This window comes from Protopterus annectens, chromosome 3.part1 (assembly GCF_019279795.1).
Source record: "Protopterus annectens isolate FY-2018-M chromosome 3.part1, PAN1.0, whole genome shotgun sequence".
In the NCBI taxonomy this organism is placed as follows: domain Eukaryota; kingdom Metazoa; phylum Chordata; order Ceratodontiformes; family Protopteridae; genus Protopterus; species Protopterus annectens.
The window spans coordinates 1,631,602,458-1,631,626,763 of record NC_056732.1 but is presented as its reverse complement, the minus strand read 5'-3'; the positions used below and the strand labels follow the sequence as shown (position 1 = coordinate 1,631,626,763).

General features: G+C 42.6%; 1 protein-coding gene across 1 annotated transcript in view; it reads left to right on the top strand.

Annotated features, from left to right (window-relative positions):
* Positions 1–24,306, top strand: part of DUS3L (dihydrouridine synthase 3 like) — a 654,647-nt gene that overhangs the window by 87,293 nt on the left and 543,048 nt on the right. The gene's annotated exons all lie outside the window — the stretch shown is intronic.

Genomic DNA, 24,306 nt, shown 5'->3' with positions numbered 1-24,306 from the left:
TTTATGGCAGAAGACCATCAGATTGGCTTCCTTTTTTTGGAGGATAGCATCTTGGTTCGGTTAGGGATAGCACAATCCATTCACTTGTGTAAGTGCTTATAAAGTGCATTTGTGTAGGGTTCAGCAGTCGTACCTCTATTGTCCATCTGCATGGGTGTCATGACGTTTGCCACTTCTGACTTAAGAAGCTTGAAGTTGGCTTTGGAGAATTTTTTTACGGTTGTTTTCCTAATTGGGGGGGTGGGAGCGGGATGTGGATGTCTAGGGTGATTATCTTGTGGTTGGATCTGACCAAAGAGGAGCTGACCTCTGGTGTGGAACACCGGTCACCCATGTTGGTGATGACCAGGTGTAGGATATTGCTGCCCCTGGTGGGGGTGTGGATAAGTTGATCCAAGGCGTTGGAATTGATGATTTCCAGAAAACGTTGAGCAAAAGAGTTGGTACATAAGTGGTTTTCCCAGTTAATGGTAGGGTAGTTGAAATCACCCATTATTAGAGTGTTGGGTTGTACCTTAATATTTTCCAGTGTATCAAGAAGAGGAGTGTGAATCCTGGGACATGGTGGGGGGGTCTGTAGTAATCTACAATCTGGATTGCGGTTTTGCCCAGAGTTAGTTGAACTTGGATAATCTCGGATTCATTATGTTGAGCAACTAGCTTTGAGGTGTGGATATCCTTAATGAATATGGACACGCCTCCACCTTTAGTGTTTCAGTCCGGGTTTGGTGGCCGAAAGGTGTGGTATGAATTATAGCCTGGTAATGCAGGGGTGCTCTCTGGAGCTTTGAACCTGGTCTCTGTCACTGCAGAGATGTTAATGTTCTCCATTTTAAGGAGTACCTCGAGTGAGTGCATTTTGAGGTTTAGACTTCTAACATTGAGTAGCATTACCCTCAGATTTTGCTTGCTTGCACCTGTTACTGTGGTGAATTTGTCATTTGAACCTTGCCTAAAAAAGGCACTATAGGGGGTGGCAAGAGCCTTTGCCAGTATCCGGAATCCCAAGGGCGACAGGTGCAGGGCATCTTTGGCAAAGCAGCGTGGTCTGTCAATCATGTCATCCCAGGCAGACAGATACTGGATTCCCTTAGAATGACACCAGAAGCTTAGCCAATTGTTAAAAGTCAGTCATTTTGTCCTTGTACTGTGGTATCATTCTGGGTGATGGCAGGATGCTACTCAAGGCTAGGGTCATACCTGTCTGGTCTACAAGATCAGAGAGCTCCTCCATGTCTCTTTTCATGTAGTCCAGGGAGGTACGTCTCAGGTCATTCACACCAACATGGACAATGACAGAGTCATACTTGCACTTGTTGTGGAGTGACTTGAGTGCATGTGTTATGTGGCGGATCCTGGCACCTGACAGACAGCTGACAGTAACTTTTTCCTTGTTTAGCCTGGTGAGTGGAACATCAGTGTGCCTAACTATAGAGTCCCCTATGACTAGAGTGTTGGGTACGTTATGCCTTATGGGCTGTAGTTGAGTGGCACTCTGAGTATGTGGACTATGTGTCATTTGGGTTGTGTTGGGGGGTGGAGGTTGCTTGCATTTCTGCTTTAGAAGTCTCGGTTGTTTGGGCAGATTTTTACTGAGAGCCTCCACGAATGTAGGTATGTGTGCTGTGCTTCTGTGTGTTTTGGTGGTGTAGGTTTTGAGGGACTATGTGATGAGTGTGGTGCGGTGCAAGTGTTTACCTTCTCTTGACTGTCTAGTCCAGTCTTCGATGAAGAGAGCTTTGCTTCCACTTTGGCTATATAAGTGCATCTCTCACAGATCGTAGTGTTGGATGGTAGGAGGAGAGGGTTGTCTGTGTACATAAGGCAATTGCTGCATTGTCCCAAGATGTCCAGATTCATCAGATAGACAGGAGAAAACACCGGGAGCTGACCTTTAGACATGCCTGAATAGGTGCTTATTTATTAAGTACTAAAAACTGTTTTTTTCCTCTAGACAAGTGAGGAAAGTGGAGTGCTGTAGTAATTTGTAAGTTTAGAGCTTACAATGAGTTCTGAACAAGTGCTGAGCTCAAACAAACAGATTTGAGTGCTAAAACTAAAAAGCTGGCTAGTTGCAAGGAAAATTTTGAAGAGCAGTCTTTACGGCGCCAGGATACGAGCACTCATAAAATCAACTAAGGCCAATTTTGAGAGAAAAATTGCCATGGATTCAAAGGACAATCATAAGGCCTTTTTCAGCTATGTTAGGAACCTGGGTGGAAACTCCCAGATATGCTCAGAATTAGTCCAAAATGATACAAAAATCACTGAACCCACAGACATTGCCAACATACTGGCAGACAGGTTCAGTGCAAACTTCACCCCCCCTCTCCCCCCCTAAAGGAGAGATAACTATCCCAGCCGAGTGTAGCCTCCCGGACATCTCAAATGCGCAGGTGAAAGCTGCTCTCTCTAAAGCTAAAAACACAGCATCAATGGGACCGGATGGTGTCCCCGGCTGTGTGCTACGAGCTAAATGAGGAATTAAACCCGCACATAAGGCAGCTGTTTAATCTCAGCCTTACCACAGGATACGTGCCCAAGGAGTGGCGTCACGGCAACTGTGGTCCCACTCCACAAAGGCGCCTCACGGACCCTGGTAATTACCGCCCATAAACTTAACAAGTCTAGTCTGCAAAGCTATGGAGAGGATCATAATGGAGCTCATAAACAAAGATATAGGGGACTTGCAGACATTGGACCCGACCCAGTTTGGCTTTGTCAAGGGAAGATCATGCCTTTTGAACTTGGTCGACTTCTTGAAACAGTCACCAAGGCCATTGATGAGGGAAAGGCAGTCCATACAGCCTACCTTGACCTTGCAAGGCTTTCGACACAATACCCCACTCGGGTATTGTAGAAAAACTTACCAGCTTAAATGTAAACCCATATGTCACAAGATGGGTTGCAAACTGGCTTAAGGACAGAACCCACAGGGTTAGAGTTGCTGGCGCTGTGTCAGACTCCAAGCCGGTCACAAGTGGTGTCCCACAGGGCTCGGTCCTTGGCCCCTATTGTTTGGCATCTACTTCTCAGAAGTACAGGCCAACATGGGAGGACTTTGGCTGACAAAGTTTGCAGGCGACTGCAAACTGGGCCATAGTGGAAAGTGCATCGGACACGGATATCCTTCAGAAGGGACTCACGGAAACAGATAGCTGGTGCCAGAGCCATGGCCTGAAGTTAAACGCCAAAAATGTATAGTCATACCCTTCGGGAAAAACAAGGTAACCCCAAGCTACCATATAGGTGGCAATCCACTAAGCACAGAAGAGGTTATCAGGGACCTGGGGACCCAGGTTGACAGTGGCCTATCTTTTGACACTCACGTTGCTAAAGTGGTTAGAAAGACCTTCTACATTGCCCACCTGATCATGAAGGGATTCACATCCAGATCTAGTGAGGTCATTGTTCCCCTGTACTCTTCACTTATCAGACCAATGATAGAGTACAATGCCCCATTCGGGATGTATCTCACCCGACATCTGCAGCAATTGGAGAGACCCCAAAAGTTCCTCACCAAAAGGATAAAGGGACTCCAAAATCTGTCATATGCTGCCAGATTGACGAAACTCCAGCTCTATTCAGTTGCATACCGTCTGCTCAGAGGTGACTTGTGCCTGACATACAAGGCCATGTCCACCCCGGAATTAATGGACATGCTCCACCTCAAAAAATCCAAATCCACCAAAACCACTAGAGCAAGCGACTTAAACCTTAGCACGGATATAAATAGGACGTGCTGGAGTGATAGATTTATCACTCGGAGACTCCCTATGCTGTGGAATAAAATCCCGGTCCATGTGAGGCAGAGCACCTCGCTGACTCTGTTCAAGAGAAATCTAGACCTGTGGATGGGAGATCGTAGGTTTACCCCGGGAATCATCTCTGTGTCACTGCTGGACAGAGGCACAACAAACTAATGGGCACAGTATTTTTTCATATAAGGGGTGGCGTAAGCCACAAAAATTTGGGCTAGGCTTATAAATGCCTTAGGGCAGATAGCCTAGTATAAACCTATGAACCTATGAACCTATGAATACTTTAACCCTAGTTAATTGGGGGGGGGGGGGCTCAGGAGCTCACAAACAGTCCTGGACACAGAAAATCCGTATCTGGACAAGACCTGCCACAGGAAAGGGAGGAAGCGAGCTTAGAATTTTTTTTCAGTAAAAGTGGAAATGGAGAAAGCTGGAACAGAGGTTAATTCAACGTTAAGAATCTGAGGGTTGGGCTTCACAAATGTTCTCTGTTAGATTGAATGAACTAATGACATTAGACTGGGAGGAGTGTCACAGATCAAATATACAGAATGGGTGGGCAACTGTAAAGCCACCTAGTATAAGAACACCACAACACTAGGGAGGGTGGTTGGGAAAAATTACAGTTCCTAGCTGTAGCCACTAAATGAAAGTTTTAAACAGATCAAGGAGCAAGCAGACTCTAGAGAATGCTTTTAACTGTAAACAGACAATTATAGTAATGCACACTATTACAGTTTCTAGCTGTAGAACACAGAAACCTCAAAAAATCAAAAATGCACAGAAAGGCTCAGATAGTGCACTCACAAACAGAAAATACAACTCTCAGTATGAAAAATGCAGTAAACATGCAATTAGAGTAATGAAACAGTATCTAGCAATGAAAAGTACAGTTAAAACAGTATAAAATAGTACTTAAATGCAGTGAAACAATAAAAAAGCTTTATAACTGTGCAAAATGTAGTAGATAGCTTAGTACTAATATATGAACCTATGAATCTAACAGCCCTTGCGAGCCATTTTAAGCCTAGCCAATTATCCCTTGTGAGACTCAAACCCTGCATCTTGTGTTTGTAAGGTAAACACCTTTAGCACAATTATAAGCATTTCAGAAGTGCAGTTCAGTGAAATAAGTGTAAGAAATAACTTATCCTGTTCTTGGAATCTTAAGGAATTTCCACTTAGTTTCATTTGGAATGGGAGGAAGGAAAAGTCAGCCTGATAGCAAACTCATTGGTTGAAGTGACCACTAAAGATGGTTACAACAACAGCTGGATGGTTTGATCATGTGGGATACAGGATTATGCACTGGTGACAACTGAACTTGTAGTACCCGCTGCAGATCTCTCATGTGTTATCAGCTGGGAGGAGAAATGATGGGAAACTGACCATCCATTGTGGCAGGATTTTTCAGCATGTGGTATTTGGGAAGGAAGTGGGCTAACTGGACTTGGTCACAGCAAAACGAAGAAGCAATTCAATTAAATGCAGTTAACAAAGTGCAGTAGTGGCTTAAAATATGCTTATTTTTCCATTTTTTTAGTGGATGACTTTGATTTCAGTGCAGATGCACTCCATACCTCTGGCTAAAGTTACCAAATGTTGAGCAGATCCTGTAAATTGAGCACAAATGTGAGACTTGTATACAGGCAAATTTAAACAGTTTAACATAAACTTCCAATGGGAAACCCCAAATTGAGCCTTTCTCCAGCATTCCCCAACTCAGATAGGTCCTGAGCTGCAATCTTTTGCTGCAAGGAGGCCCTCTTTATGTAATATGGCTGGGCTAAAAGTACAGTGATACCAAACAGTCTAGATTCAACAGGTCTGGATCTAGCCTATGCTGTGTAAGGCAAGGAAATACAATTTTTAGAGGGAAGGAGTAAAGGAGAGTCACTTAAAGGAAAAGTGAGAGTGATTATTAGTATACTATTAGATGACCTGCAGTGGTTCCACCCTTTGCACAAACTGGCAGCTCTTCAAGCAGCCGTGAACAGTGGGAGACTGTGGAGAGCATTTAGTGTAAAAGATTTTAAACTGGAAAGATTTGCTTATATGCAAGCATGGGAACTGCATTTGCTAAATGTTCACAAAGCACAAAACTTTGCAAAACTTAGTAACATTTTTGGCAGACTCACTCAGAACTGCTTTTGCAGTATCAGAGAAGGTTAGGAAATATCAGAATATTGTTAAAACTACCTAAGAGGAGTTTCTTTAACAAATGCTGGCTGAAACACAGTGATAACTTTAACCAAATAAATACATGCAGAACAGAAGTGCTAAATATCACTGAAACAGAGCAAGTACAAAAATTATACTTGGCTTTGTTGCCCAGATGATTTTAGAAGCAGTCCAAGTCTTACAGTCACAGGTGTCCAAGCCAGGCACAAGGAAGCTATGAGTAAATGAGCTGTGTGAGCTTATATTTTTACTTGTGTTTTATTTCATGAGCACTTAATGCACACAGGAGTCCAGTTCATGATGATGTGCTGGGGATACCAGAAGAGACTATCCGAGCACTTACTCACCACAGAGGGCCTTTCTGCAGATCCTCTTATAACGCGAGTGCTTTTCTGTTATTTCGTCTGTCAATTTTTAGATCATTTCTGTTTGTAGCAGGCCCCACACTGAAGGGCAACTCGGTTCATATCCATATTGACCTTATCCCGCCACTGATCAGTACAACTTCCCCCCTCATTTTTCTTATCCTGCCTCTGGTAGTGTGGGCTCTGTCCTATCCTTCTTATCACTTTAACATCCTGTTTTCCTTCAAGTTATGTTTTGCTCATTTTCATAATTAACAAAGATGGGTGTACTCAAAGATGTTATGCCCAGAATGGTGAAAAAAAACATGCAGTTTACTACTTTTTCAGAATCCTAAGGCATCCTGCTAGTCAGACTTTCAACCCATTTTAATCTCGTCCATTCTCTTCAAAATCCCAAAGAAGGTGCTGTGTTAAAAGGACAATGACTGCCTCAGCAAGTATGGTTTCCTGTGCAGCAAACACCATGGGAGTACCATGATTACTGTTTACATGTTCACTGAGGGAGGAAAAAATCTCAGTACTGTGCCTGAGATCATAAGCATTTGAGAGGCTGATTGACAGAATGACATTCCTGAGAGGATGAAAAGGAAGGGAGACCTCTTTCTACTGATCAAGTTGCAACTGCATCGGTGGGGTAGTACCTATCCATTTTGCTGTCCCTGCATATCGTATAAGAGAAGCCCATTGGGGGCAGTCAAAGCCATTAAAGTAGACTCCACAGTTAACAGGGGAAGCCACAGTTTTTAGTACATATCCAGGCTTTGGGGTTAAATGTTAAATGTAATCAAAGGGGCACTTATGGACCACTGTTTACTGAGGCAGGGTAGTGAACAAAAGTCTCAGGAAATGGCAATCATTACAACAGTTATCAGTTATCTAGAAAAAAAAGTGGTACCAACTACCACAAAAGTCTGTATCCTATATTAGCAGAAGGAAAGGTAGCCATTTTTAAGAGGGACATGACCTCAGGAATATGCATTATTAAACTTGCATTGGTCATAAAGGAGCAATACTTACCTGGGCAGTTCCCTTCAGTTAGAGTCTTAGGAGGGACAACCTTTCAAGTATCTTTGGCCAGAGTATATCTGGATTAGAAAAATGGACATGGGAACAAATGGGTAGCTGTGTTTGAGGACATCCCTGCAGATATCCTAGTAGGGAATGATTTTGACAATACAGTATCTTGTGTGCACATGCAGTCAGGCATGGAGGCAAATGCGGGGACAGTAGTAGAGGGGTGAACTCAGCCAGAGCCCACACCGTCATTCAGGGCTGGTAATGTAGCTAATTCAGAGGAGGTTTGGTCAATATCACCAAGCTGGGAACTGCGCCATAGCAGGGAAAGGTTCTGGACTTCCTGGATGGAGGTATTTCAAGGGGTGACTTAGATGTCAGTAGTCAGACAGAATTCAGTGCACCACTGCTGGAAAGTACCGGTCATCCTTAGGAAGGGGAGCCAAGGAGATTCCCAAAAGGGAGTGGAGGCCAACATTCAGACCATACTTTATTATAGAACTTGAGAGAGAGAGAGGCAAGGAGGCTTCTGATCCTTAATGGCAAAGGGAAATCCATATACTGGGAATGGACTCCTAAAGGTAGACAAGAGGCAGAAGTAATATAATATCTGGTAATACCAATGGTGTGCTGATGGACACCTCTGGCCATAGCCCACAATATTCTGTTTTAAGGCCATATGGCAGTACAGCATAGAAGAAGATGACTTGCAGAATTTCTTTTTTCCAGGTAGCACAAAATATGTGGCTGGATACTGCAAGACATGAGCTGTGCCACAAGATTGGCGAGGCAGAAGAAAAAGCTGAAGCTGCTTTGGTGCCTTTGCTTGCTATTGAGAAAAGATATTTGAGATTTCCCAAATACCACATGCATTGTAACACATCCTACTACTCTGAGCTTCACAAGGAAGAGCTGTATCCTTGTGATGGTGGTGGAATATGTTATTAGATACAATGAGAGTGTGCCTAAGTCATCTGTTGATACAGAAAAGGCAGGAAATGCTCTGTTAGAAATTTTCAGCAGGGTAGGTTTCCCAGGACAAATGCTGACAGATACAGGTGCCAGTTTCATGTCAGACCAGCTGTTTTGTTTGTGCAACCTTTGTGGAGTAATCATTGATCAATATTTTGATGGGGAGAGGTATAACACTACACTTTGCTAAAAAAACAGGCTGAGAGCACTCGCAGGCCAGTTGTTTACATATAGAGAGGTTCCTCCAGGAATCCATAAGGGTTTCACCATTTGAGTTGCTGTATAGTCACATGGTGAGGAGACTCCCCTGGACTTAATCTGTGATGTGTGAGAAGGGCAACTGTCATTTTCACAGAAAATCTGTTGTGGAATATGTCGCTTGTCTTGTGTGTCTAAATAAGACTATGAGGCTTGGTTGTTCATTTAAATAGTTTATTACACACAAACACATCGGCTACATTCATAAATGCTTTCACTCTGGCTGCTCCTTCAAAATGGACCTTTGGGACGAACGTTTTTTAGAAGTTAGACTTTTACTGCTTTGTATTTTTAGCACATGGAACCAACAATTTCTTACCAATTGGTAGTGTGGTTCTGGTTTGTCTTGACTTAAGTCTTTGGGAAGGTGAACCAAATAAATTATCACAAGGAATGTTTCTGAGATTAAGCAAGTTCAGAAAAACATCAGTATTGTCTCGTTTGGATTTCTCTAGCAGCTGATGTTCTTCATTCCACATTGCTGCAGTCCTAACTATTGGGTAGTCCGCTGTCCAGTCGGCCCGAATACCAAAGTATATGGCTGACGTCGGTCAGGGCGCATTAGACTGACATCAGTACGTCAGGGTACTAATGCGCATGACCGACGTCATTTCCTCAGTCTTTTTTGCCGCATGGTCCGATGCAGAAGCAATTTTGCGAGTGCAGGTTGGCGTTCTGAAAGTTTCTGAAGTCAGAGTTTCAGACCGAATCAAAGTTGGCTAAGTACCCCGTTGGGGAATATTTTGGTTTTTTCTTGCCTCAGTATTTAACCGGATGTCAGAAAAAGTGAATAACTGTATTTCTTGTGGGAAACAGATACCTCATAGGGATTACCATACTTTGTGTATACCTTGTTTAGGGCCTGAGCACGACGTTGTTGGATGCCGCTCTTGTGCTAGATTTAACAAACGCACTATTAAGAGAAGGTTAGACTGTGCCAGGTTAGTGTTTGGGAAGCGTTGTAATTATAAAATGCCGTCGGATTCTCCGGCCGCTTCGCTAAAAACGCATAAAGATAAAGCAGCAAAGCCTAGGGTGGAGGAACCGACAGTCCCAGACGCCGGTTCTTTGGAAGGCTCAGTGGAGCCGGAGGTTTTGCCAGGTGTTTCTTTGGAGTCTCAGGGAGAGACTTTACTTTTACAGGATGTATCCTCTCAGGAAGTAGGCCAGGCTGAGGGGGCTTCTCAGGTGGCTGTTCTTCCCTCTCTTCCTAAGGTGGTTAGAGCCTCCCCTTCAGTTTCCAAGGCTTCTTTGAGGGGCAGGCCAAGTTTAGCTTCTGTGGGGGTTTCTCCTACTGCTTCAGGATCTTTGCCTAAGAAACATATGCTTAAAATGGCAGAGGAGTTGATTACTATGATTAGGGGTTCTATGCCCCCTCCTGATAAGAGGCCTAGGGTGGAACCTGAGTTTGAGAGTTTTGAGCAATGCTCGGAGGCTTCGGAGTCTTCGGCTGAAGACTTACAGGAGTACCCTCCTTATTCTGATTCTGATGTGGATGATTCTACTCCTTCTGCTTCTCCTCCTGAGGATTTTTCATTTTCAGAGACTCTGCATTCTATGAGGGAGCATTTTAAATGGGAAGGTCAAGATTTCTCTGATTCCAGGAAAAGGCTTAGGGAATTCTTGTTTTTACCCCAGCATAGGCCTTTAGCTATACCTCCTGTTTTGAATGTGGTGGAAGATGTGTTTGCAGAGGCTTCCCTGAATCCTGATTCTTTGCCTCCTGCCCCAGTTAAACCGGATAGGTATTATAGGGTGCCTGAAGCTCATAAGTATCTTTTAAGAGTCCTAGGGCAGACCCGAAACTGTCTCTCAGGGGCCTAAAGGTGTGAAGGCCTCAGTTGTTAAAAATCCTGTCCCTCCTGATAAAGAGGCAAGGGCTTTGGATAGATGGGGAAAGAAAGTGTATACTTCTTCCACTTTAGCCATGAGGGCGTTGAATTGTCAGTTTCACATGTTAAAATATCAGAATTATCTTCTTTCACAGTTGAAATCTAAGGTGGATGCTCTGGCTGAAGGTATTGAGTGTAAAGAGTTGCAGGATTTGGTTCATGTGTCTGAACAGGTGGGTAAACATTCCTTGCAGTGTGGTTTTGATGCTGTGCAGGCCTCCTCCAGGGTGGCTGCCACTGGTTCTGTTCTTCAGAGGCACGCCTGGCTGAGAGATCAGAATTTAGCTGAGCATGTTAAGACAAGGATTTTGGATGCTCCTTTACAGTCTGATGTGTTGTTTGGTTCGCCTGTGGAAGCAGTTTTGAAGAAAATGGAGGACAAGGCTAAGTCTATGCAAACTGTTAAAGATTTTTGCAGGTGCAGCCTCCGGGTTTAGTAGAAATTGGCCTACTAAGGGATGGACTTATCCTGCTTATGATTCCCAGTCTAGGGGTAGGTCTAGACGTGGTAGGGGCAGAGCTCAGGGTTCTTTTAGGCCTAGGACAGGAGTTCCCTGCTCAGACTTCGGTGAGGGCAGGGGTCAGTCCTTTCGTAAACAGACCCAATGACCTGCCTTTTCAGCTGCCAGTGCGTTCTCGCCTGGCAGCACCTTTGGGAGGAAGGCTGTCTCTTTTCAAAGAAAATTGGGATTTAATTACCCAAGACAGATGGGTTCTGGATATTATTCACCACGGTTACAGGTTTTATTTCCATACCTTGCCTCCTTTCAAAGGCATGCCAGACATTCCTCCTCTTCAAAGAACAGAGGCTCACAAGCAAATTTCTCTGTTGCTCCAAATAGGGGCCATTCAGTCAGTTCCTGTGCTGGAAAGGGGCCTAGGATTTTATTCTCGCCTGTTCCTAGTACCAAAGAAGGGGAACACGTGGAGACCAATTCTGGATTTATCTATTCTCAACACTTATCTGGACATTCCCAAGTTCAAAATGTTGACGTTACAACAGCTTTTACCTCTGCTGGGCAAAGATCACTGGATGGTAACTTTAGATCTCAAGGAAGCTTACCTTCATGTGCCAATAAGACTACGTTGCAGGAAGTATCTGCGTTTTCGAGCTGGAAATTCTCATTATCAGTTCTCTGCATTGCCCTTTGGCTTATCTACTGCCCAGAGTATTCACAAAGGTTCTGGCTCCAGTGATAGCTTACCTCAGGCTAAAAGGAATCCAAATCTATCCTTACTTGGACGACTGCCTGATTCTGGCTCAAGAAAAGGAAGATCTTCTACAGCATCTGGAATATGTCATAGCAGTGCTAAGATGCCTAGGGTATTCTGTGAACGAAATAAAGTCCAGTCTAGTACCCTCTCAAGACATGTGCTTTCTGGGTGTGAGACTAAATACAGCAGCCCAGATGGCCTTTTTAACCCCGGACAAACAAAAGAATCTTTCCAGTTACTTCCATCATCTATCTCTTCAGTCCGGGCTGACTGCAAGGACAGTCCTTCAAGCCTTAGGGTTCATGGCATCTTGTATTCTGGTGCTTCCCAATGCCAAACTGCATATGAGGAAGCTACAATGGTATCTCAAAGTCTGTGGACACAGCACTGCCAGGATTTGGACACTGTCATTCAAATAATACCTTGCATTCAAAAGGAATTTTTGTGGTGGGCTCAGGAATGTCACCTAAACAAGGGACTCTCTGTGACCCGGCCAGAGGCAAGTCAGATTCTAACGACAGATGCCTCAGATATTGCTTGGGAGCTCATCTAAATGGAAAGTGGATACAAGACAAGTGGCCTGCCAGACTACAGCATCTACATATCAACATGAAAGAGATGTTAGCAGTTCAGTTTGCATTAATTGCTTTCAAAGAGTTACTTCTTCCAGGGCAGGTGTTGATTCTAACAGACAACACAACTGTCATGTGGTACATCAACAAACAAGGGGGAACTCATTCTTACCCATTGTGCAGACAAGCAATGATTTTATGGGAGACTGCGCTCAGTCTGCAACTAACTCTTCAGGCAAGGTTTCTGCTGGGAGCACAGAACTCCTTAGCAGATGTATTAAGCAGACCAATCATGGATCCCCACGAGTGGAAACTGGATCTTCATGTATTTCAAAATTGACAGTGTCATGGGGAACTCCAGACATAGATCTGTTCGCTTCTCCACTAAACCACCAGCTGCCAAAGTTTTGCACGAAGGGATTTCATCACACAGCTTGGAAAGTGGATGCTCTTTCTTTCAGTTGGAAAAATCTTCATGTGTATGCTTTTCCACCTCTGCCTCTTCTTCCAAAGGTGCTTCTAAAGGTCAGACAAGACAAGCCAAGGATGATTTTAATAGCTCCAGATTGGCCTCGGCAGCACTGGTACCCATTACTGAGGAGTCTGGTAAGGAAGCCTCCATGGCCTTTACCCTTGATTCCACACCTGTTGTCTCAGAGGGAAGGTCATCTGCTCAATGTCAAGCTTCACTCTCTGCATCTAACCGCCTGGCATATTCTGTTTTGAAAGACAGCAGGTCTCAGCTTCCTCAACAAGTTTTAAATGTGATTATGGAAGCCAGAAGACCTAGTACAAGGAAAGTGTACGCAGAAAAATGGAAGAGATTTTTATTTTGGAGTGCAGCAAACAATTTGGAGATTTCTGAGCCAAATTTGAGTGTGGCTCTTCAATATCTTACTGAGTTACTGGACAAAGGTTTGTCTTTCTCTTCCATTAAGATTCATGCTGCAGCAATTTCAGCTCACTATGATTGTGACCCACCATTGTTTTCGCATCCTTTGTTCAAGCAATTTCTTAGAGGGGCAAAGAATATAAGACCCCACGTAGAGCTCCTACTCCTGCTTGGGATCTCAATTTTGTGTTGGAGAAACTTACTCTACAACCTTTTGAGCCTCGGCTACTGCTGAATTGAAATACTTGTCATGGAAGACTGCTTTTTGTTGGCCATTACTTCTGCAAGAAGGGTTTCTGAGTTGCAGGCCCTTATGGCAGTGGAGCCTTTTTGATTTTTCATAAGGATAGGGTATCTTACGTACTAATCCTTCCTTTATGCCTAAGGTGGTTTCTAGTGTGGCTTTAAACCAAACTATTCATTTGCCTACCTTTTATGCAGATCCCCAAAATAAAGGGGAAAAGATTTTGCACACTTTAGATGTACACAGGCTATTGCGTTATTATTTGAGCAGGACTAAGGATTTTAGGCAGTCTCAGCAGTTGTTTGTTTCTTTTGCTTTGAGTTCAAAGGGCAAGCCTGTGTCGAAGCAAACTATTTCTAGGTGGATTGGGTGTTGCATTACATTTTGTTATTCACATCATGGCAAGGAGATTCCAGCTGGGATTAGGCCTCATTCCACTAGGGCTACTGCCACTTCTACAGCATTTCTAAGGGGGGTGGCAACTAAGGATATTTTGGAGGCAGCTACTTGGAGTTCAGTGCATACTTTCACTAAGCATTATCACCTTCCTCTCTACTCTAAGTCTAGGGCTGGTTTTGCCACAGCTATTTTGCAAGGCATGTTGTCAGTTCCTGCTTCCTTATGATTTGCCAGCCTCCCTTACCTCTGCTTTGGGATTCTACCCAATAGTTAGGACTGCAGCAATGTGGAATGAAGAACATAGTACAGTTTTGTACCTACCATAAATGTAGATGTTCGAGGATCCACATTGCTGCAGTCCAATTTACCCTCCCTCCTTCCTCTCTGTGTTTAGGGGTGGTTGTGTAGGTGAGGTTATATTCTGCTAATTGTGTATATATTGTACATATATTTTTTGGTGCAGGTATTTTGGGAGTTTTTGGTTTTGGCCTTATCTTTTCAGGGTCTTCTGACATCTGGGGCAAGAAAAGACTGAGGATATGACGTCGGTCATGCGCATTAGTACCCTGACGTACTGACGTCAGTCTAATGCGCCCTGACCGACGTCAGCCATATACTTTGGTATTCGGGCCGACTGGACAGCGGACTACCCAATAGTTAGGACTGCAGCAATGTGGATCCTCGAACATCTACATTTATGGTAGGTACAAAACTGTACTTTTTGCACTTTCAACTGCACGTTCAGCCAAGCCATTTGACTGAATATTCAGGACTACTCATAATATGAACAAAGTCTCATGTTTCAGCATCTCATTTGAACTGCTGACTTGTGAACTGTACACCATTGTCAGAAATAAATTTGTATGGATTACCATGGACAGAAGAATGTCTCCTAAACTTAGTAATGACAGTATTGGATGTTAGGATAAGGAAGCAGGTCAATCTCGAATAGTTCATGAATCTGGCTTAATTGAAGTGGTGCATTTTGTTGATGCAATTTAGTACTGTTACAAATAGAACAAGAAGAATATTCTTCCTCAATATCTAATAAAAACGAGAAATAACCTGCCAAAAGGCAACAAACTGCTGAAAAAAAAATGTTTCGCAAACCACCAAGTAAAGTCAAGTCACTGTTTATTAAACTTCCAGTAAAACCAACTAAGTGCTTTCACCTTATCATACAATAGGCTTCATCAGAGTCATTTCAAACAACTTAAATTTGTCTTTTATATCTAATGATGTCATCCAAGGCAACCAATCACTTTCATTGTGTAACAAATTTAAAATTTTAAATAAACAAGACAGTGCAATTATAGTAGTACAAATCTCAGCAACTCATAAAAACGTCAGATATTAGATGTTTGAAAATGCTGTGTAACCAGTATCAAAACAAAATTTGTACCTAACAAATATACATGTTTTTCTTAGGAAGTTACTATCTAAATTATAAAATACATATAGGGTGAAGGTCAAGCCTCCATCATTCAAACCATTTTAGTGTAGAATTAAATGACTCATTCTAACTACACTTTCTTAGCTCTTTGTTTTAAAGTTGGAGCCAGGGAAATACTGTCATTGAGACTTGGTGCAGTAGTGGAATTCAATCTGAACTGCCACTTGGTTTCCCTGGCTTCCACTTCTGATTTGTTTCACCAGGTCTCAATGACAGTATTTCCCTGGCTCCAACTGTAGCTTATTTGTGAGCTGCACTTAAGCCTTGTAAAAGTTGCAGCAAATAAACTGAAATAGGTGATTAAGCTTGCAGTGGAGATGTAAGGACTTGTGGCCTTTTGCTGTATAATGCAGTATATAAAAAAGTATGTGATGTTTGCAACTGCCTTCTGCTAGGAAATGTAGCAATTATACATAAAATGGGAAATGTATAGCAGAGATGTAAAACAGAAACTGTAACTGTTCAGCTGTGTGATCACAAGACTTAAATTCCTTGGCCAGAGAATTAAAGTTGTAAAAATGTAGTTAGGAAATTGTGTAAGGAGTTATCTAGGCAAAAAAGGAACACAAACTCATCAGCTGGCCAGTGTGAAACTCTGCTTAATTGCACCTGTGATTTCTGTATTGGAAAGATAAACCAAATAGTATAAGAATGGCAGAGTAAATAGAGTCAAGGGAATTGCTACTCAGGATCTTGCAATGTACAAACTTGTGAGTTTGTTTTTTTTAATTTTTTTACCTGTTGTGTCAGAATTCAGAAGGTGTATCCTGGGGTCAGTAATTATTTTACTGGAAAGGTATCTTTGAAAATGTTTAGCTGTAGACAGATGTTCTGTCTCTGGTAATCTGTTCAATTGATTTTTTTCTTTTTGCAAGTTCAGTACTGCTCTGCATATTTAGCTGCTAACTGTACTACTTAACTCATTCTTTGTAAATATTTTTATTTGACATTTGTTAACCGGAATAGTCCAGATGAACAAAAAAGCCCTTTTTCAGTGGAGGCACAGGGAGAAAAGCTCCACAATATGAGTTATTTCAGTAACATAATTTAGTAGAGAATAACAGTAGCATACATGAATACCGCCAACATTTTTTCCCTAGAACAGACTTTCAAGCTAGTAAGAACAAAGGTAACAATACATGAAATACTCTAGAGCAGAAATAATCACAACATTTTCACATAGCAAAAATTACTATAGAGAAGCAAAAAGTAAAAGGCATTAATAAATGGAGATTATACAATAATAATAGGAATTACATTTATGTACAGTGATTTCGCAATATTTTAGAGGTTTCAGGAATAGATATGAGCAGCAAATGTTAAGTGTGGAAGGAAGAAATCTGGTTGGTAGAGAATTATGAGAGAGTTATAAGCCGCGGTAGCGTTGTCGCCTTACAGCAAGAGGTTCTCCCGTTCGATTCTCTGCTGGAGAGCCTTCTGTCTGTATGTCCTCCCCACGGTCGAGTGGTGTTCGAAAGACATGCATGAATGGGCGTCGGGCTGACATCTCGGCACCATAAAAATCTACTGCCAATCATTAGCGGACTGGAGTTCCGCTGTGGCAACCCCTAACCGGGAAAAGCCGAAAGAAGAACAAGAGAATTATGTGAGAGAAGATTATAGAATTGGGAATTACACATGAATAAGAAGTTGTGATGGTAGGTAAGGTATGGGAAATAGATTAATAAAATAGGGAAGTTGAGTAGTTAGTGAGGGGGAAAGAATAATAATTTAAAGAGAAGGGTAAATAATAGGTGAATTGGAAGGGGAATACTGAGAATCTAGGGATATATAGATCAGATATAATGAGAAGTAAAAGAGTTTTGAAAGCACAGTAAAGAGAGAGGATTGTGGGAAGATGGTAGAGAGATTTGTGTGGTATACTTACATTGACATTATTTATTCAGTTTTAAAAAGCTTGTGGCTGATCATCTGTTTGTGAATATTCATTACACCTCTGATGGGCATACTGTTCTGCTTAACACTACCATTTGTGTTTGTAGTTATTTTATTACGAGTTGAAAAGTAAGTGAGCGTTCCCCAGTCAAGTAATCTGTGGTGGTGGTGGTTTACAACCTTGGGCCAAGACAGAAGGCTGTAGTGTTGGAGACTTTTACCAGCCTTCCCTGTAAATTAATGTGCAATTCTGTTAGAATTTATTCTGAATGCAGTTACTGTGGGACAAATGATCTCTTGCTGGGTTTCAGTACCTTCCAGTGTGGTGAGAAGGTGGTTTTGGAAGCTAGGCTAAAGAATGTACTCAGTGGAGTGCTCAATGTGAAGCCTTTTTGGAGTGTGGGTGGTGGTGGCCCATACTCAGGTTGACTGTGAATATTTCTGCATGGTGCTGATGTTAGGCTACTCTTAATGAGATGTTTAATGACTCACATTTGTGTGCCTTGTTTATACTTTAATCTGTTTAGTACCTGTGGTTTGACATGAAAGGCCATCTCTCTGAAACCTGTCCGAATTTATTTTGAGATAATTGGTGGGGAGTGGAACTGATCCAAAGACCTCTCCTGGTGCTTAACTTCATAATGGTTGTCATATATGGACCATCTGGGTAGTAGTCATAGTTTAATCCCTCTGTGCCATGGAGCTGCGTTCCAGCACTCAATATTTTGAGTCTTAATGTTGTCTTAGATGATTTTGTGTTTGACAGTTGGTGTAGCAAGTTCTATAAAGCTATATCCTTTCAAGACCTTCCAACTTCTTGTGGTGATGAGACAAGCTACATGTGTCTGGCTTAGTAAGTAATGCTTACAGCAGAAAGGGAATAACTGTCTTGCATTTCTCAAAAAAACATTTATGTATGTATTTCTGTGGGCAAACTTTAGTCTTTTATATACACAGTGAGCAGCTGTTGTGTTGTACAATCTTCTTCTCTTGTCTTAAAGCTCTTGGATTTGGCATTCCCATTCAGCCCAGAACTGCTTTAATCTTTGTGCCAAATAAGCTGTTTTGGGAGTGGTGTTCATCCTTTTGATTTTGTCTCAGGTGTAACTTTTCATTAACCAGAGGATGTGAATCAAACATGTTACATGTGATCCTGAATCCAATTAGGGGTTCTAAAACTAACAATGACCCTATGTGGAATAGACCTTTTGGTAGAATTATGCAACAAGGCCACCCAATCCCAAAAGAAGAGAAAAGTAAGGACAATTGCATTCTAATGTACACCTGTGATTTCAGTACAATTAAAGCCATTATTAAGGAGAACTGTGCCTTTCTCACTGACAATCAGCTTGTAGGGGGTTTAGGAAAACATCCTACTTTTGTATATAAAAAGAGCAGAAGCATACATAGCTATGTGGAAAAGACAAGGAATACCAAGATGACATGAGCACTAAAATCTGTGGGCCACATAACTGCACTTTCTATAAGTACTTTATGGAGTGCGACTCAGTGCCCCCATCTTAAAAAGATGGTGAAATCTTCAGCATGTGGTAACTGTAATACTGAAAAAGTTGTATACAGGGCCATGTGTAATGACTGCTCTGCAATTTATGTGGGTAAGACTATGAATAAACTGAAAAGGAGGATTTCAGATCATCTTTCTGACGTCAGGCGTAAATGCCAGAGGAACACCTTATCCAAATACATTAGAACACCCTATTTTAGTTTTAAATTTATCATTCTGGACCTTGTGGAGATGGATGAGCTTGAAGGGGACATCAGTGGTGTTTTGGAGAAAAAAGAATTATGCTGGCAGCTGACATTAAATGCATTAAGAAAACCAGGACTTTACAATTGCTGTAGTAAGAGTGTGTTGAGTTTACGCAAGCTGCCACACAATCTGTAAAGTTTTTTTTAGAGAATTTATGAGGAGACTTTTTTATGCACTAAAGGTACCAAATATACTAAAAAATAATAAAAAAATGTGTAGAATCTGTATCAATATGTATGTTTAGTTACTTTTACCTCAGTTCTGATTTGAATAGATTTAATACACACTTACGTTCTACTGCAGCAGAGAGACAAAAGAGAGACTTTGGAGTAATTAAGTATAATTTTTCTGCATTTTCTTGCTGCCTTTAGCTAATTCCGCCTAAAACGCTGATTTTCTAAAGTTTCTGTGATTTTAAAAAGCTTGTTTCAGCTACATATTGTACTTATTTTACTGCCTGCACTTAAACAAAGTTGTTTTTTTGTTTAAATTACCTGTTTAACTGTTGTAGGCTACACACTCGAGTGTGATAGCCATTTCTGTGCATTTAAAGTGTTTTTTTTGATTGCATCTTCTTTATTTTCTGAGAAAAACAAAAAATACTTGTTTTCCTGCCTTTCTAAGCTAGTAGAGTCCAGTTTTCAGGTTAGTGCTGAATTTAGGGCTGTGTTACAAGTTTCTGTGTTTGCCAATACCTTACTTGGATAGAAGGAAGTTTCTCTGCTCACTGTGAGAGAGGGAGCTTTGAGCAGCATATCTGTCCCTGGAGGAGTGGTTTCAGCCCAGAAATTAGTAGTTTATTGGCCATTTTAGGCTAATTTCTCTTTCATTTCCCTGTTATAAAACCACATTTGTGCGGTTTTGCCCCGCTGGGCAGCGCCGGTTAGCTAGGATATAAGTATTCCCGGCTCCACAAAGTCTACTCTTAAATTTTTCCCTTGGAACTAGACAAACTTTCAACTTAAGCACTCAAACCACTCACTTCTCATCCTGGCACTTGCTCAAAACTCATAGCAAGCACTAATAAACCTTAGCACTAGACCCCCCTATACTGTAGAGAAGGACAAGGCTCTATATTCAACCTTACCAGTCAATCAGTAAAACAGTTCACTGTACCTATCCAGGCATGTCCAAAGGGCAGTTTCAGGTGTACTCTCCAGTCCAACTGGTGAATCTGGGCATTTTGAGGCAATGTTACAATTGCCTAATGTATACAGACAGCCCTCTCCTCCTTCCACCAAACACTGATACATGCGAGAGATGCAATTGTACAGCCAAACTGGAGGCTAAGCTCTCTCAACCCAAGACTGGACTAGGCAGTCAAGAGGAGAAGGGAATTACTTGCATCACACCACCAGTCTGTCATAGATCTATGAAACCATCACCGGCAGAAAAACACACAAATACACACAAACATACTTGGAGGCTCTAAATAAAAATCTGCAAAAGCAACAGAGACCTCCAAAGCAGACATCCAAGCAACTTCTACCCCCCCAACACAAACCATGAAACACATACTTCACAAAACCAGTGTGCCATGCAATCACAGCCCTTAAGGCAAAATAACATACCCAACACACTAGTAATAGGTGACTTTATAGTCAGGCACACTGACACTAGGCTGAACAAGGAGAAGGTTACTGTTAGCTGCCTGTCGGGTGCCAGGATCCGCCACATAACACAAGCACTCGGGTCATTCCGAACAAGTCCATGTTGGTGTGAATGACCTGAGACGTACCTCCCTGGACTACATGAAAAGAGACATGGAGGAGCTCTCTAATCATGTAGCCCAGGCTGGTATGACCCTGACCCTGAGTAGCATCCTGCCCTCACCAAGAATGATACCATGGTATAGAGAAAAAATTATCCATTTCAACAACTGGCTAAGTTTCTGGTGTCATTCAAAGGGGATCCAGTGTCTGTCAGCCTGGGATGACGTGCTTGACAAGCCACACTACTTCGCTAGAGACTGCTTGCACCTGTCACCCTTAGGCTTTTGAATACTGGCCAAGGCTCTTGCTACCCCCATAGTGCCTTTTTTGGAAAGGCTCAAAAGACAAACCCACCACTGTAAATAGCACAAGTAACTAAAAAACTGAGGGTAATGCTACTCAGTGCCAGAAGTCTAAAACTCAAAATGCACGCACTCGAGGCACTCCTCAGTATGGAGAAAATCAATATATGTGCAGTAACAGAAACTTGGTTTAAGGCTCCAGAGAGCACCCCAGCACTACCAGGCTACAACTCATACCATGCATTTCGGCCACAAAACCCAGACCGAAATACAAAAGGCGGGGAAGTATCCATATTCATCAAGGATACCCACACCTCCAGGTTAGTGGCACAGCACGATGCTTCAGAGATCATCCACGTGCAACTAATAATGGGCAAAACTGCTATTCAAATTATAGCTTGCTACAGATCACCTACCATGTCCCAGGACCCCCACTCCGCATTCCTGGAAACACTGGGAAACATAAAGGTCCTATCAAACACCCTGATATTGGGTGATTTCAATTACCCAAACATTAACTGGGAGAACTACTCCAGTACAAACTCCTTGCCCAACATTTCCTAGAATTTATAAACTCAAACGCCCTGGATCAACTGGTCAACACCCCCACCAGAGGTGACAACATATTGGACCTGGTCATCACCAACATGGGCGACCGGTGTTCCACACCAGATGTCAACCCCTCGTTGGTTAGATCTTACCATAAACTAATCACTCCGGATATCCACATCCCGCCACCACCCCTGGTCAAAGAAACCACCATGAAAAACTTTTCAAAAGCAAACTTTACGTTACTTAAGACCGAGGTTGGAAGTTTCAAAGCCTCCATGCTAAAGGATAACGCTGTCCAAGCTACAAAATCCTTTACTAATGCACTCTATGGGTACCTACAAGAATGCATGGATCGTGCTATCCCAAACAAAACCAAGACTCACTCCTCCAAGAAAAGGAAACCAGTCTGGTGGACCCCTGCCATAAACAAGCTATACAATAGAAGGAGGAAACTAGTACAGAAAAGAGTAAAATCCCATGAAGGGAAGACATCCCTGATCATTATCAGAAAGAAACTACGGTCCCTCATAAAATCATCCAAGGCTAGCTTTGAAAGAAAAATTCCCATGGACTCCTAAGATAACCACAAGGCATTCTTTTTAGCTATGTCAAGAATCTAAGTGGCAATTCTCAGATCTGCTCGGAGTTAGTGCAGAATGGCACAAAATACACTGAACCGACCGATATAGCCAGCATCCTGGCAGACAGGTTCAGTGCAAACTTCACCCCCCTCTCACCCCCAAAAGGGCCCATAACTATACCAGAAGAATGTAGTGCCCCTGAAATCACAGATACTCAGGTTAAAACAGTCCTCTGCAAAGCCAAAAACACAACATCAGTGGGACCGGATGGTGTCCCAGACTTGCGTCTTACACGAGCTCAAAGATGAACTAACCCCTCACCTAAACACACAGTTTAAACTTAGCCTCTCCACAAGCTATGTGCCCACAGAGTGGCGCACAGCAATGGTTATTCCGCTCCACAAAGGTGGAGCCACAACGGACCCCAGGAACTATCGCCCTATAAGCCTGACTAGCTTGGTCTTCAAAGCTATGGGAGCGCATCATCATGGATCTCATTAACAGGGACATTGGGAACCTCCAAACACTGGACCCTACCTCGTTTGGCTGTGTTAAGGGCAGATCTTGCCTCCTAAACCTGGTGGACTTCTTTGAGACAGTTACCAAGGCTATAGACGAGGGAAAGGTGGTCCACAAAGCCTACTTAGACCTCACATAGGCCTTCAACACCATTCCCCACTCCGATATTGTAGACAAGCTCACCAGCCTGAACATAAACTCCTACATCATGAGATGGGTTGCCAACTGGCTCACGGACAGAACCCACGTGGTAAGAGTTGCGGGAGCTAGGTCTGACACTAAACCAGTTACAAGTGGCATTCTCCAGGGCTCAGTCCTAGGACCTCTCCTGTTCGGCATAAACTTCTCAGAGGTACAGGCAAGCACAGGAGGACTATGGCTGACCAAGTTCGTAGATGACTGCAAACTAGGGGCTATAATTGACTCTCCGACCTACACAGACATCCTCCAAAAGGGTCTCACTGAGACAGATACCTGGTGTCAAAACCATGACCTCAAGCTAAATGCCAAAAAGTGCATAGTCGTCCCCTTTAGAAAAAACAAAGTAGCCACAAACAGTCACATAGATGGTAGCCCCCTAAATATGGAAGACGTAATAAGGGATCTGGGGACCCAAGTAGATAGTAACTTCTCCTTTGATAATCACATTGCCAAAGTGGTTACAAAATCCTTCTATGTGGCCCACCTAATCACAAAAGGGTTTGCATCCAGATCGAAAGAGGTCATTGGGCCCCTCTACGCATCACTCATCCGACCCATCAATAGAGTACAATGCCCCATTTGGGATGTACCTTACAAGACACCTGCAACAACTGGAAAGACCACACAGAAGTACCTCGCCAAGAGGATCACTGGCCTCAAGCAGATGCCCTATGCAGCTCGACTGAAAAAAGTCCAGCTGTACTCTGTTGCATACCGCCTACTCAGAGGTGATCTCTGCCTGACATACAAGGCCATGTCCAACCCAGAATTGATGGACATGCTCCACCTAAAGAAAACCATATTCCCTGAAGCCACACACTCCAGGGATCTAAACCTCACCACAACAATAAATAGGATGTGCTGGAGGGATAAATTCCTTTCCCAGAGACTTCCCATGCTCTGGAACAAGATTCCAGTCTACATTAGGCAGAGCTCCTCGCTAACCCCTCTTCAAGAGAAGCCTTGACGAGTGGACGGGAAATGGAAAGTTTACCCCAGGTATCACTTCAATGGCTCTGCTGGACAGAGGCACAGGGAACTAATCTAAGGGGGTGGTGAAAGCCAACACATTCTGGCTAGGCTTATAAATGCCTTCGGGCAGATAGCCTAGTACCTACCTATGAACCAGAGATTTAAATGGTAGATTCAAAACTCACATTTTTTCATGCCGCTATTACCATAAAGTTTTGGTATAATTCCCCCATTTAGCATGCTGATGCACACACCTGCACACTTTTATACATTACTAGTTTACTTCATTTACTGTTTTCTGTATTTGTGTGTGTTTTTTATCTACTGGTTTTCATTGTATAAACATTTTTGGGGCTGTAAACTTGAAAACTGTCACGGCAGTTTTTTTTTCTCTCGACTGCAAAACACTGACATTTTTTTCTCAGCTGTAAATAACTTTGCTTTTATGCACACTAATACATATGGATGGATGCTTATTAGATATTATTACACAGATATATATTTATATTTATAGTGTTCTAATTCAATAATGTTTATGTTTAGATAGCTATGTGTGTTTTTCTTGTATTTCTCTAGTTAGCT